This window comes from Ricinus communis, chromosome 7, assembly GCF_019578655.1.
Source record: "Ricinus communis isolate WT05 ecotype wild-type chromosome 7, ASM1957865v1, whole genome shotgun sequence".
NCBI lineage: Eukaryota > Viridiplantae > Streptophyta > Magnoliopsida > Malpighiales > Euphorbiaceae > Ricinus > Ricinus communis.
In genome coordinates this window covers 23,216,240-23,231,805 of record NC_063262.1, presented here as the reverse complement: position 1 = coordinate 23,231,805, position 15,566 = coordinate 23,216,240, and the positions used below count along the sequence as shown (strand labels likewise).

The window sequence follows — 15,566 nt, the reverse complement described above, 5'->3', positions numbered from 1 at the left end:
TGATTCCCTAAAAAATCTTCCAAGTATTAAGATTTGAAATTTATATTAAGATTGAAGCATTTTACCACCGATTGGGAATCACTTTCCAGGACCAAGCTTTGGTAATGTTAGGATTTTGCAAACTGAAGACCAAATTTTGCAGCCTCTGCTTCCGCTTCATCAACAGGAATAAGGTAATCAATACGCCTGCACCCAATAGCTAATTAAGAACCCTTGTTATCACGAGCAACAAAACAGATCGTCAATTGCTGACTGATCGGAACAGCATCAGGAATTGGGATCCCAATTTGAGTATCTTTATAATCGTTCAAGACCCTGGTAGCCATTGAGAGGATCTGACCTTCAGACAGAAATTGATGTTGGAAATAATGCACATTTCTCGCACGCCATATTGCCCATAAAACTCCAAAGAACAACTCCAATTGGCTATCATCACTTCTTGAAACCATGTCCCTTAGCCATGAATCCAAACTATAAGAAGGAAAATGAATATTTAGAGTCAAATTTGTTAGCCAGTGCAATATCTTATTTTAAAAAAAGAAAATGAATATAATAATTTGTTATATGAATAATATTGTGACGAAACTAGTTGTTTATTTTGTGCACGTTGTACAGTTATTATTATTGTTATTTTAATTATAAATAATAATATAAAATAAATTTATACATAAATTTTAAATATTTTATAATTATTTATCATATTTTATAAAAATAATAATAGTTTAGAATATTCTTAAGTGTCCTTCTTAATAAAATTTTAATATTTTAAAGATTCTGTTAATATAATAAATAGAAAAGCTATTTTAAAATCTTATTAATTAATTTATTACTTATATATGAAATACCACAAATATTATTAGTAAATGCTATTTTTATGATTAAAAATTATTATAATTAGGATACTACACTAGTAGTAATACAATATTAATAATATAATTACAGAATTATTAGGATACTAAATTAGTAGTAATATTAATAATATAATTACACTACTATTTATAGTATCAGAATTATTATTTAATTAAAAAAAGATATTTAATTAATATATTAATTATATAATAAAATATAAAAATTATATACCAACATCATATCTATATATTAAAAATAAGTGTACATATTAAAACAATTTATATATTCAAAATAGATGTCCGTATCAAATAAATCTAGGATAAAGGGTTAATTTGTTTCATGAACTTGTGTTCAAGGATTAAATATATCTAATTTAAAATTTTTAGTAAAAAACCTTTGATCTTATATTTAAAGGTTAAATACATCTAATTTAATTTTTCTTACTAAATAGCCCCTTGAACTTGTGTTAAAGGATCAAATACACCCAATTTAATTTTTGTAAAAGATAAAATAACATTAGACTTTTATATTTTAATTAAATTTATTTTATTAATTTACTAATACAATATAATAATGTAGCATTATACAATAATGAATTTAGTAAAATTTAAAATCAGTATTTTAATTGTCCAAAAAAAAAGTTATAAGCCCATTTATTAAGAAAGTTAAAATTTTGACTTATTTAATATTTGTCATTCTTGGGTCAATTAAATTTAAAATCTAAAATTCAAATACGCGCCGATAGATATTGTATCGGTAAATTAATAAAATAAATATTATTTTTTAAAATTTTTATAATTTAATTAAAACTTAATAATTTTTTTAAAAAGTTTAAATTTGATGTATTTGATTATTGTACATAAATTTATAGTCTATTTACTAAAAAAATCTAAAATTAATATATTTGACTCTTGAACTTAAGTTTATGAATCTATTTATTGAAATAATTTAAATCAGATGTATTTGATTCTAAATAAAAATTCAGGGAAATTTATTCTTTATCAGAAAAAAATCTATTTTAAAATAATAGTATATGTTAAAAGTATTTTAAATTTTAAACTTCAGACATAGGTATCTACAAAATATATAATAACAGCATAATTAGAATGATTACATGTCCCACAAAAGAAATTATTATTTAATATGTCATAATGAGCTGTTACAGCTATTATTACTGGTAAATAAAGTACCTAAATATTGTCCTCTTCTTATTCTCAAAGGAAGATAAAATAGAAAACCTAAATTTTAAAAGGAAAAAAAAAAGTTCCAAAGTTAAATTGGAAAGGAGAACCCAGCATATATTGATAGGCAAATGGCCGGAATCTCAGCATACATAATGTCTTCATTTTCTAGTCATGGAAATGACAAGATGATTGAACAAACCCATCCCATTTTCCAGGTAGTATGCTGCCTTGGCGGATAATCTATTGAATAAATCATCAATAATGGCATTTCCAAATTGAGTTACAAGCATGGATTCAGCAGCTGCTCTCATATAGTTGGCGACATGCTTCCCTCTCTCCCACTTATCAAACACTAAATTACTGTTACCATCCTCAATATTATCATCCCAACTCTGCACGAACTCTTCCACTCGTGAAATGGTAAACGAATTTTCCTTCTGAATCAGATCTGTTACTTCCTCTGCAGATGGATAATATAATGGAATATTCCATGAATCCAACTTTGATCTTTGAACTAGTCCCTGCATCAAACATATATGTTAACATTTTTGAAGAGTAAAAGGTTTTTATTTAACAATGAAATTTCATAATTGAACTATTTTCCATTAAACTATTAAGTCAGGGTACGTGGGTGAAATGAAAAACAATTATCACCAGGTGTTACAACAGTTAATTATGACATACAGCGCGATGGAAATTGTTGGCTGCTTTTTATTTTTATTTTGTTTTCTTTGGTACATTGAGATGTGACCTTTTGCTGAGTGGATATATCTCTATTATCTATTATTCATGCATAATGCTTTTTCTAATATAATTGTTATTTATCCATATAAAACTTAAATGAACAAATCAATACCTCTTCAACCATATCATTAAGGGTCATCCCAATTAATGGCCAAAATTCAGAACCATATTTGCAATAGGGATTGTCATTATTCTTTGCTGTGATGGTCAAGATCATATGACCTCCAGGAACAATCTCTTCTGAACGTAGCTTTAGAAGTGTTGTGAAATCCCTTTCGAATTGATCCGAATATGCTTTATGAACACTCGGGGGACTTGTTTCGGCTATGCAAATGTTACCTTTGTTCATTGCAATTCCCGATTCAGTTACAAGCCCTTCAGGTACCTGACTTGTAAAAGCTTTTAAGCTTGGAATTTGTTAGGATCAATCTAATATAATAGAATGAATGAAGTGAATGCAGATCAATTAAAGTTCTATATTTTGGACCTGAGAACACCAATGGACACTGCAAGAAGAGTGAACAAGGTGCAAGGATTGTGGTGGAAATAGCCTTCCATAGAAACTGCCAGGACATGCAGATATGAAAATCGGCCCAAACTTGTTACCCTTTTCTTGCACTACTTTTCCTGGAAGTTGGGCACTGATGACCTAAAAATGGTGTTGAAATCAGTTCCTGGAAGATCATTTAAGAAAACCTGCAACATCGGAGGTTTCTTTTTCATCTCATTACAAGTTGAATCAATTCTTTCTATTATTTCCCAAAGGGGTAATAGTGCATTAGGTCCTGATGAGCATCCCATTTCCACCATGGTGAGGCACTTCGGCAAGTTTGCGCGACACAGCTCTGCTATGCTCTCATCTAATATAGGCTTGGCTTTCAAAATCACTTTCTTCTGCATTAAAGAAAAGGGAAAAAAAAAAAGAAATAAATTCTTTCTTAAAGAAACATCAAAAGCTAATATAAAATTGACGTATCATGTTTTAAAGAGGGAGACTAGACCTGAAATAATGAGTTTCTGTAATAGCTATTTGTTCCTTCTCCCCCATTCATGTGAAGAACTTGGGAACTTCCATTGCTTCCTTGCTTGTAAACTTCTTCAACGTTGCAGGTAACTCTACATGCACAGGCCTTGCACATATAATATAATACGTTGTTTTATTTCATTGAAGAAAAAGAAACCATTTCCATTGACATAGACAATTAATTTAATACAGTAGGAATATCTATAAGCAATTTCGCAAAACTAAAAAGAAACAATGAGAACTAACTAAACCTATTGCACACCCCAAGAAACATGTCAAAAGAAAACAATTAGAAATTTTATTATAAAAGAAAAATCTAGCTAGCTACACCTGTTGGAAGTAGCAAAGGCGGAATCGATTTTTAGTTAGAGTAAGCTACTGAACTACACAGTTGAGAGTAGAGAGCATGAGACTCTGCTATCGATTTTTTTTGAACACTGATAATGCACATTATTATGAGAAGAATATAAAATAAGATATATATATAATATTTGATGCCGGCAAAATTGACTTCTTTCTAAAATGTAGTACTGGTTTTAGACTTTGTCTAGAAACAGATACTGGCTGCTTTAGCTCCATCTCAAGTGGTCCACTAACCAAATAATTCTTTTTCCTTATCTGTTCTATAGTCGTACTTATATGGAGGATGGTGGATGTAATTACATAAATAGTGATGTAATATTTAATTAAATAATTTTTTAAAAATTAGTTTATTGTATTTTTATTTTATAAATATTTCTTTAGTTATTAAAATACTATTTAAATAATGATTAATTATTAATTTTTTTCTACCTATATAGCATCTTTTCTAATATTGTCAAATCTTCCAGTATAAAATTTTAAGAAAATATTAGGTCTACGTCATGCTTTTACAGGAAAAACATTAGACAAATAACATATATTTAGTAGTTTAACTATTTAATAGTTTAAATAATTTTATATATATTATCTAAATTTAAAGTATATATATATATATATATATATACTTATTGATTTTAATATATACACGTAAAATATATAAAAGTACCTAATATTTTATATTTAAAGATATTTTTTTTGGTTAAATATATATTTATATCTCTAAACTTGTATCAATTAATCAGTTTAACACTTTAACTTTCGGTTAAATCTAATATGTATTTAAAATTTTTTTGATATCTTAAAATTTTTAACTTTTAACTTAATCTAACATACACTTAATATTTTACAGAATATAAATTCAAGAGTTTAAACGCGTAGATGTGTATTTCTTTTTCTTCTTTTTTGTCTTGAAGGGAAGGAAAGACATTATTGATGCTTCTCATAAAAGGAAGAAACAAAGATAAAAGATAAAAGAAAGATACTGTTGATAAATAATCTGAGGAAGTGTTAGACTCGGAGCTGAGAAAGTTTCTAGATATAGTAAACGTGATGGCTTTTAATTGTGTCTATTCATTTTTGAACAAGGATGTATTATTGAAATCAGATCTTGACTTTCATTTATTTGAAATTAAATTGCCAAAATTAGAATAGTTTCTGCACTACAAAAAGAAAAAAAAAAACATGTGTTTTAGCGACGGATAAATTTATGAGTATTCCATTGCTAAATCAAAATAGGCATGGATGTCATCCATAGTCATTTCATTTATCGTTATTTCTTTATGACGAAAAATTATCTGTTGCCAAATTTAGCTATGGATTAACTATGAAAATCCATAGCTAAATACCTATGCCCTGTAATCCGTAGCTAAATTTAATGATATTCATTGCTAAATTAACAATTTTTTTATTTTTATTTTTAAAATCTGTTGCTAAAAATTAATATATTTAAAAAGTAATTTTAGATATTATTAAACTCTTTGTATAGTTTTTGTTTTAATGTCTAATTTTTGTATAAATTAATTTTGGATATTTTTAAATTTTATATGTCCAATTGATTTATAATAATAATAATAATAATAATCATAATAATAATAATATAAAAGAAGAAGAAAAAGAAGAGAAAAATGAAAAAGAGATAGATGAGAGGAGAAATTAATTAAATAAAAGTAAGAATCAAAATAATTGTGAATGAAAAATAGAGAAAAACAATAAAGAGAGAGAAGATAATAAAAAATAATTAAAAAATAGAAGAAAAGAGAATAAAGAAATTTGAAGGAGAAATATCAAAGAAAAGGATAAAGGAAAAATGAGAAGAAAAAGAATATAGAAAAAGTAAGAAATGGAAGAAAAGAGAGATAATGAAAGGAAATATAGAGAGTAAGAATGAAAAGAAAAGGAACAAAAAGAAGAAAAAGAAAAAAATTGGTAATAAAAGAATATATATAGATAGAGAATAAGAAAAGAAAAAATGATAGTGATAATAAATAAAAGGAGAAAGAAAGAAATAGAGAATATGTGACAGAGATAAAATGAAAGGATAAAGGAAGAGAAGTGATTTATAATGGGTTAAAATTAGCGATGGAAATATTCGTCGCTAAATTCAACAAAAATAGTGAGAATTACAAAAAGTGTAGTGATTAAAAAATTCAAAAATCTGTTACTAAGTTGTTGCTAATTCTTCGTTAAAATTAAGAAAAATAAGCGAGAAATGAAAAAAATGCAGGAAATTATAAAATTTAAAGATCCGTCACTAAATTCAAAAAAAATGAGTAAAAAATAAAAATTTAAAAATCAGTCACTAATCTATAGCTAAATCTGTAACTATATGTTGCTAATATGTTAAAATCTGTCGTTAAATCACTTCTGGCGACGGATTTAAAATCCACTGCTAAAATTGGCTAAAAAATCAAGTAGCAATATTTCAACTACAGATTTCAATTCCGTCGGTAAAATCCATTGTAAATTTGCCACTAAAGTTGGGACTAAAGTATAGCGCCAAATTTAACGTTAACTCATCCAAAGATTTTGGTCATTGCTAAGTGACGTTGTTATTTCGTAGCTAAATCGTCGATAAAGTTCAAAGGTCTTTCTTTTACTTTTTCCATCTCTATGATGTTGTTATTCTGTCAGTATTTAGTGATAGATGCTAGAATCCGTCGTTAAATGCATAAACTTTTATAGTGCTAGTTTGTAAATTTTTAATATAATACTGAATTCTTCTTATAGGTTGTAGTAATAATATTCTAGTTCTGTTTGTAATAATAATATTCCAATTCTCTATTTTATTAATTTTATTTAGTAATTTTCTACAAATTTTAGTAAAAGGATAAAAGTATCTTTTAATTAATTGAAATAAAAAATAAAAAGAGAAATGATTATTTTTCTTTGAGATTTACCATATTATACTAGGGAGTTAATCTATTTGTTTATTATACTAAATATTCATTCGTCCTTAAACTTTTAGTTCTCAGAAGAGGCCGTCAATGTAATTAATTAATTAAAGTATTTAAGTAGAAAAAAGGGAAAAATATACTTAAATCTACAAGTTCTATATCCAGTAGTTAATTACGTGGATTAGGAATATATGTAATCGAATTTGAACCATAAAGGGATCAATTAATTTATAATTTTTATGATATAAATTATGAGTTCAATAATTAAAATTTGTGAAGTAGATTTGGGTTGAATATGATAGAGTTTGAACCATAAGAGAATCAATCTATGTACAACTTATTGTTATAAAAGTATTATAATTTTAAATTTAATAACTAGACATGAAGCTATAATAAGTAAAAAATAAGAGTCACTTTCTCAACAATAATGATAGTGGTTATTTTAGAAAAAAGAATATCAATTTGGAATTCTTTTTGTTTGGTAAATAAAAATCATAAAATTTTAAAATTAAAATTCGAATCTATGAAACAAAACTTCAAATATTTTTTGGCTCAGGCCATTAAATTTGATATATTTTCTAAAACTAATCTCATTTACATAATACTTGATACAGTTTAATTATTGCACTGATACGAATAGTTGAAATAATGCAGTATAATGATTATTTTATTGATTTCAGATATTTGAGGCGATGCAATAATTATTCCACTAACTTAGCTAGTTGATGCAGTATAAAATAATAATTACTATATTGACTTAAACACTTGAGGTGGTGCAGTAATTATTTTATTGAATTAAATATCTAAAATGGTGCAATAAAGAGTCATTATGTAGAGATATTGTTAAGTCCACATTATTTACTGTACTGATTTAGCAAGTTGAGGCAGTGCAATTGAAGCGGTGCAGTCTAATAATTATTTTACTAACCTAGACACTTAAGGCGGTGCAGTAATTATTTTGCTGACTTAAATATCCAAGGTGGTGCAGTGTAGGGCCACTATGCGGGATTATTTATTTCACATATTCTAATATTTGAAAATCTTGATACCGAGATTTTATTAAATCATCACGTGTAAAATATGGAGAATGAGAAGGAGTTAATTGGTTTAAGAAGTCAAAGGTAGTAGAGAGATGTCTTAAGAGAAAATATAAAGAAGAATTGTTATGTAATAGAGAGTTGGAGACTTCTACTGCACCATCTTCTAGATAACAACTTCATATTCAACTTTTGAGAAAGTGGGAGAATTGATGACACCATTTCTTCAAAGATATATCATGTGCATAATTGCTTGAAGAAGTTGCTTCATTAAGAATGTGGGTTGAAGCAGTTGTTAAAGACGCGATCACCAAGCTCGAGAAAGTCTATAAATTGAGGAGCTCACTTCATAATCAGAATCAATAATCATTTCAACAAAAATCATATTGACAAATCAGCAATACTTATCAATATTTTCTATGTAGTAGCTTTTTACTTATTCATATTTTCTTTCAGTTTATTTAATTCTCTTAGCTTAGATTTATTTTAGTATTCACAAAATACTATTTTCTTAATATAATTTCTTCAGCTTTTAATTTTATTAATTTTATTTTCTTAGCTTTTAGTTGTAGTTTTTTTAATTATCTTAGAACAGTAATTTCACTTAGATTTAATACAATTTTTAGGAGTGGAGTTAAGAATCAAGAAAATTTTAGATCCTTTAGGTCCTTTCATATAATCGTTCTGATAGAAGTTAGATTGACGCAATCAATTTATTTTTATTAAACACATTAATATTGAAGTAATTCGCCTCTGGCACATTCTGAATACTAGCACACATGAAGGGTTAAATATTGTCCAAATATATCTATAAAAAGATGATGTGTTAGACTAACGCTCTAAGATGATTTTTTTTTTTCAATGAAAAAACAAAACAAGTAAACAAACCTAATTATCTCAAAATACCTAAAATTTTTAACATTTTAACAACTGTATCATGTACTATAAGATTTTGCTAACAAATGCATAATTTCCATTTTTTTTGAATTAAAATACTATTCCGCCAGAAATACTCGAGAACGGTGGTTCCTTAGCTAACTTGTTATATTTACCAACAAAAAAAAAAAAGAAAAAAGAAAAAAAAAAGAACTCATCCTAGACACATTAAATGCATTCTTTAACTTAGTGGAACCTAATGGTGATGTAGTGAACTCATCAGAATCGGGATTGAGTTTGAAATGCCTTTTACGCAGAGGAGCTGTACTAGGATGGGAAATTGTGGAAGAGGCAACAGAATATCTAAATGGGAGAAATGGTCAATTTGGTTCCTGAATCCATGAGTCAAATATTCTAGTTTGAACTGTTTTAAAAAGTGAAATAATATTAGATTTTTAGAATTTTAATTGAATTATAAAATAAAAAATAATATTATTTTATTAATTTATTGATACAATATCTAGTAACGCATTATATATATATATATATATATATAAATGTGTGTTTGAAAAAATTAAAATTTATATTTAATTGATCTAAAAATGACTATTATTAAACAGATCAAATTTTAATTTTTAAGGATTAAATAAGTTAAATTTTAGCATTTTTTGATCAATTAAATTCAAATATTAAAATTTACCAAATACGCTATTGTATAGCACGTCATTAGATATTGTATCAGTAAATTAATAAAATAATATTATTTTAAGTTTTTATAATTCAATTAATACCTATAAGTTTAATGTTATTTCACTTTTTAAAAAAGTTTAAATGGGTGCATGTGATATATAGACACAGACTCAGAGAATTATTTGTTGAAAAAGTTTAAATTGGATATATTTGACTGTTAAACATAATTTAAAAGATCATTTACTGAAAAAATTTAAATTAAATATATTTAAGTTTTGAATATAAATTTGGTGAACAAATTGATCCTTCATCCTGTCTAAATACGAAGAAGCAAATTACTTTCGGGAATCTTTCTATTAAGAATTGCTAGGAGTGTAATTATAACACGTCAGTTAAGGAACCACCGAACTCGAATATTTTCAGTGGCCAAATTCTATTTTAGTTAAAAAATAAAAGATTAAGCATTTACCATTAAAATTTTATAATACACGATATAATTATTAAATGTTAAAAATTTAGGTATTTTAAAGTAATTAGGCCTATTATACGCCATTACTATTGCACCTTTTAATAGTACTATAATTAATTTAAAACTTATATGAATGTACACCCAAGAATTTAAAATGTTAGGATTGTGAAGAACTAAATGAGAAAGAAGTTCACATGCAGAGAACGAATTTATCTCAAGATTGAAAAAAAAAAAATAGTTCATCCCCAATCTACTTCGGTGGGGTGAAATAAATTTAGACAATTGTATAAGTTGATAATTTAATAATTTTGCATAATTTGTAAGGTTATGGAGTATTTGGAAAAAAAAAAAAAGCATAATATAATAAATCGACAAATCTATTTCAATGTTAATATTTAAGCCTAATCTAAAACAACTATTTGACATAGTCAATTAACTAAATTAAATTACATAGGATGTAAAAAAAAAAAGTCTTATATTATTACTTATTAATCTATTACTAACTATTCTTTGCCAAATCTATTCTTAACTATTAATAACTATAAAGTAATTTAATCGACTTTATAATTTCATAACATAATTGAAAGAAACTACAAAGGCAAAAATCAATAGAAAATAGTTTGAATAACAAGAATAATTATATAAATAGTTACTAAATTTTGTATTTAGTTTTCTTTTGATCACAAATTTTAACTTGTTTTATTTTAATTATTTAATTTTAATTTTATTTCGATTTAGTCATTTTATAAATGAAGCATTGACATTTAGTATAAATAATTAATAAAAAATAATTAAAAAAATTGATATGTCAATTTCTTATAGTAAGGTGACTATATTATAATTAAAATTAAAATTGAATAATTGATTAGCAAAACTACTCAATCAACTAAATCAATTCAAAAAATTTCATTAAATAGAGTAATAGTTGTAGACTTATAGACACAAGTGAAAAATTATTATATTCATGTTCACATAGATAATGACTAGATATTGACCTCCATGTTATGCGGGACAATATACAATTTAATTTTATAAAGATATTATTACAAGTATTTAGATTAATATAATTCTAGATATTTAATTTTAATTAAATAAAACTAAAACAGCTCTAAAAAAATGTATTTATCATAATCAAATGAGATAGATATTTAAAATAGAAACAGACTTTTTAAATAAATAATTTTAATAACATAATATCTGTTACTTTATTTTTTTAAGCAACATTCAACCACTCCATATTCTTTAGTTTAACATATTCTTTAGTTTAATGTCTATATCTGTAAGCTCATGTTTCAGATGAATTAGTAAGAGGATGAACAAAATCCCTGGAAACCCAAGCTAATGCAGTAACAAAATTAGAGAGTGTTTCCCTATTTCACTAATGCATACAAGCATTGCAATTATTAACTAAATCAATCAAAAGCTTGATATTTGAATTGCCACACAAAAATATTTGGCCAATTCCATATAATATGGAAATAGCAGGTTTTATCCTTCTTGTCTCTGCAAATTGTAACAATGGTCATTTGATTAGAAACTTTTTGTTCCAGATCCCTTCCAAGTTGATCTGGTGAGTAAATTCATTTATATAAACTGTAATTTTTTGGATTAATTTTATTTATAATAAAGTAATGATTATTTCGAAAATATAATACAATAATGATAATGGTAAAATTCATTCATATAAATCCCATAAGCATAATTAGGAATGATAAAAAAAATCAAAGAAATAAAAGAAAAATGGGTCCAAAACCGAAAAATCAAGCCGAAAAAATAGATTAATTAAATTGACGGTTTCGGTTTTGATTTTTTTAGAAATTCTCGGTTTTATATACCAAAAAAATAAAATTTTTTATTTCAATTTTATAATATATATAGTTTTTTATTAATTTGCATTACACATAAATTTTAATAATTTAGCTCGTTATTATATTATTTAATAAATAAAATAATTAATTAGTATGCTAATCTATTTAATAAGTTAATAAATAAATTATATTAAATATCTATAATAGCTCTAATTTTTATTAATATATTGTAAATGTCTATTTAAATATAATTCATTATATTTAGTAGAATTTCACCATATCAATAGAAATATTCTTCTAATGCAATATTTTTTTGGTTGTTCTTTATAGTAATGTTTATGGTTTATATTTCTTTGTATTCACTTTCTCTGCTATTTAATTTATTATTTATAAATCCTAATCTATTAAACAATGATCTGCTAAAAATATGTTCTTCTCCTATATAATAGAATCATATTATTTCCTAATAGTTTTATCCGACGTTCCTATATAATCATTTTTTTATTTTTCTTTATTCTCATTTTTGCTAGTTAACTATAAAATCCCAATTGAGTTAGGATTTTAGCTAAAAGGTCTCTACCTGTAAAAATATTTTAATTAACAAAAATTAGTAAATAATATCCAATTATAAAAAGATTAATCATCAATTGAGTCAATTAGTAACTAAATATTTAACCAATCTCAATAAAATATTATATATAAGGAATTTTTTGGTAAATAAAGTTATCTTTTTCTCCTTTCCACTTTTATATATATGTAAAATAATTAGACTCGTTATTATTTATAAAAATAAATAATTATTAAAATAAAAACATCATAAATATTTTCAGTGTTGAAAACTTAGCATAATCTTTAAATCATTTATAATGTTCATCTAACTTTCTTTCGTTGGATTTATAGAAGTTTTCAAAAATTAATATTATAGAGATAATTATATTCATTCACCGGTAATTAATTCAAGGATCTGATTTTGCTCTTCTATAAATAAATTATAAAATGTGTATTTTATGATTAATTGAAATTAAAAAATTAGTTTTCAAATTTGCAAATTCTCAAATAACAATATTTTAAATACTAATTACTAAATATCTATATACACAGTTTTGATAAATGGGTAACCAAATTAAGAAACTTTATACTGAAAAACTTATTATAAATTATTAAACTAAATGAATAATTAATATTATTAATTAGCTTTAAGATATTTATAACGTGAATAATTGTTATTGTTTAGTAATTATTTAATAATTATAAACTTGAAAATACTTATATAATAAGTTTACTGAGCTGCACTTTTCTAAATTTGCTTATTATAAGGTTTCTAATAATTATAAATTTAGTTTGAACTAATATAGTAATTAAATTACATAATTTTTTTTATATATTAACTAAAATTTATAGGATAAGTTAAAAAGATAACTAATTACTTGGAAATGTCAACCTGGGTGTATAGGACTTTTTTGTGAGAAGAAATGGATATTACTTCCTTAGTGTTAGTTCCATTTTTGTTGGGAGTTTTATTGAAAGCGCAAAGAATGAAAGTTTAGATGATGTAGGGCTCCTCATGGGGTGGGTTCTTAAGTCTTATAATATGTTATTTTGACACTTGATAATTATAAGAATTATAATTTTAGGATTTAGTTATTATTAATAAATTACTAAATTAATTTAGTTAACTAAACAATTGATAAAGCCTTTCTGATTAAATTTATTTGTTCCTTGTTTGCGCACTTTTTATATATTATATGGTTTTATGATTTGTATAATATAATTAATAATATTAATTGATAATTTTTAATTGAATAATAATTTTAATTTTAAAAAATAGTTTACTAATTATATTATTATTATTATTATTATTGTTATTATTAATTTATTGACTAATTAAAAGAAAGGAATTCTAAAATATTAATAATCAAAAGAAAGGGATTTTTAAATATTTAAATATGTTTAGTGATTCGGTACATTTGTAGGGCCAAATTATTTAAAAAGAAAAAACTTTTCTAATAACAAAAGAACTTATCTTTATGATAAACACCATAGGGTTGATTTAAGAAAATAAAATAAAATAAAATCGGTAGTGGATTATACATAATGATGAAATTATAAAAGTACATTCAGCCAAGGATATTTGGAAGCAACCATTAACGTAAATTACAATAAAATAGTAAAGTACTTTAATTAAATTTATGCACGTGCAATTTGGTGGGGACCATGCCACTAATCATGGATCCGAATCTATGACGACTTATCTCATTTTTGTGACCTCAAAAAACTGAATAAAGCAGCAGAAATTTTCAGCTCCAAAATTCTTTTCTGAAAACGTTCAATTCTTTTGAAAATCTTATATTTCTCTCTTAACATCTTTGATTATTTTTTTCCTTTTGTAAGTTTTTTTATTGTTTCTTGATTTATTTCTTCTCTAATGTATATTTATTATTAATGGATACAACAATCTATGAGAAAAGCTTAAAAAACGTAAATCAATAAATTATCCCAATAGCTAAGATTTTTAGTTAAATTTTTTGATTTATATTCTAATGTTAGTAAAATTTATTTTACTTTTTATCCTTGTTAATAATAATATAATCTATAGATTTAGATATAGATCGATTCACGTTTTTATAATCTAATAAAAAATTTATTAAAATTAAATTGAATTTGAATATGAATGGAACTGAAAGAGGATCGGTCCATTGATTTCAATAAAATTATTTCCTTTTAACTTTTCTTAAAATTAATTAGAGAATAGGTATTGTGAGAATCAGGATTCACCGGCGGTTCCAAGAGCCTAACCCAAGGTTTAATATATACATTAAATTATAGATATGTAGGGTGGGAAGTAGGGTGAGGACGAACGCCACTAGTCCCCATGTTTCTCATTCACTATTTATATATACAAATTTTTTTTTTAAAAAACAGCCCACTGACTGCAATTTTGAATGATCCTTTCACACCTTTGGATGGCTTTGAGTTATTATTTTAGAAATCTTGGACTTTTAAAAATAATATATTTTGTATTGAGTATTAAAGAAAAGAAATAAGATTAAGTTATATAATGATTGACAGTGCTTCTTATTCTGATCTGATTGTGAATGTCGGCAAAGTTATAAATATAATTAATAGTTGATACTCTTCAGAAAGGATGCCTAAGTACAAGGTTCATAAGGTTGTGCAGAATTGATTTTATGTGTAAACAGCTCGAGTCCTTGCAAAGAGATGACGATCTTGACGATAATTTGGAAGACATTATTAAGCTTGAGTCAGCTTGGCGATATTGAGAAGAACTATTGGCGAGACTGGCCTCAGAGTGAATGGTTACAAAATGGTGGTTCCACCACAAAGCTTTGCCCATTATAGAAACGTCAATAAAAATTAATCTTTTGAAAACAGAAGTTAGTGTTCAAGTTTCCTTTACTTAGTAGGATGTATTCTAAAATAATTTATGGAAGCGCTATTAATTATACTAATTTTTACGAGATTTTACATTTAATTTTAATTTATTTATAAATTTTTTAATTTATTTTATTTTAATTATTTTAATTTAATTTTTATTATAGTTTAATCACATTCGTTTTTTATTGATTAATATGTTGTATTATTCTTTCCCGATTACTCTTTCATTATCGAT

General features: G+C 24.9%; 1 pseudogene; it reads right to left on the bottom strand.

Moving 5' to 3' along the window:
- Positions 1–1,964: 1,964 nt before the first annotated feature.
- Positions 1,965–3,916, bottom strand: LOC125370647 (annotated as a pseudogene).
- Positions 3,917–15,566: the final 11,650 nt, after the last annotated feature.